The 1,198-nt window shown below is 31.1% G+C and overlaps 1 non-coding gene across 1 annotated transcript; it reads right to left on the bottom strand.

Annotated features, from left to right (window-relative positions):
* Positions 1–823: 823 nt before the first annotated feature.
* Positions 824–986, bottom strand: LOC115868927. The gene has a single exon (XR_004045884.1). It is a non-coding gene; the product is annotated as a U1 spliceosomal RNA (small nuclear RNA).
* Between the last annotated feature and the right edge of the window lie 212 nt (positions 987–1,198).

Raw genomic sequence — 1,198 nt, 5'->3', positions numbered from 1 at the left:
ACCTAATGTCGGGGGTTTAAGTGGAGAGAAAATGTTTTGAGAATGATGTACAAAATGTGTGTATGGATTGTGATAACAGTTGTATGAGCCCCTAATAAAATGTTTAAAAAAAAAAGAATTGTATGAACCCCCAATAAAATAATTACAATTAAAAAAAAAAAAAGAAAATGTGCCTGCAGAAATTTTAATACATATGTGAAGGAAAAGAGCATTGCTATTAATATTCATTATCTGACTACTACCAGAATTTATTGGTCCATTCTTTAAACACTATTAATAATTTACAGGAGTTATAAGATGTACTTTCTTATTATTGAGAGTTTACAGAATAAATTAGTGCATCATCAGACTTAGAAAACACAAAAACTGCAGAGAATTGGCCAACCATAGATTGGGATGCAAAGGAATATATTATCCATTACCAAAGGGATCTTAGAAATTTTAAAGTTGTATAGTTGTTTATTGTGGAGGAAATTAGGTGCTAAAATTGGCTGGAGCATGAATAATTATACATCCCCACGTTTCCAATGTTTTATCCAAATAAAGAGGCTAGGATTATTATGAATTAGGGTTAAATAAATTTATATATGTAAAATATCTGAAATACATAATATATAAGGTAATTATTGAGTATATACTATTTCCTTGGTACTCCCACCTCAACAAGCATGTAGATTTCATTTTAATATTGTAGATAACATCATAGAATTTATACATTGCAGATAACTGTATCAAGGCAGATACAGAAGCACAGTTAGAAGAATGACACATACTTAACAAACATCCAGGATGTTGTCCATGCCTTAGAATTTTCTTTTTTTTACAGGGGAGAGGGTGAATGCAGTCACCCATTACCACAAATCATGCAGTCGAGTTTCCCACATTTGGGGAAATCACAGGGTCAGCACATCCGGAGTGCAATGGATATGCCTTGCCTTGGGAAAACCACCTTTGTGATCATGGTATCTCCCCTGCCAGGTAAGTATGCATGCCTTAAAAATGTTACTAGATTTTAATAAAACAGAATTTTCAGGCATGATTAATGAAATATATTTAACCCCTAAAACATGTCAGGCATTAAATTATTTTGTATAGTCATTTTAAAAATTTAATTTTAGGGATGGTGCATTTAATTAACCAACTGATTGTTAATGTTTCTAAAAAGATAATAAAAATAAAGAATGTTTGAGATTATCAT

This window comes from Echinops telfairi, unplaced genomic scaffold (assembly GCF_000313985.2).
Source record: "Echinops telfairi isolate 266 unplaced genomic scaffold, ASM31398v2 ScPeMD7_18;HRSCAF=68, whole genome shotgun sequence".
Taxonomy (NCBI): Eukaryota; Metazoa; Chordata; class Mammalia; order Afrosoricida; family Tenrecidae; genus Echinops; species Echinops telfairi.
Note: the sequence above shows the minus strand (reverse complement) of the source record. Positions and strands in the feature narration are given on the sequence as shown.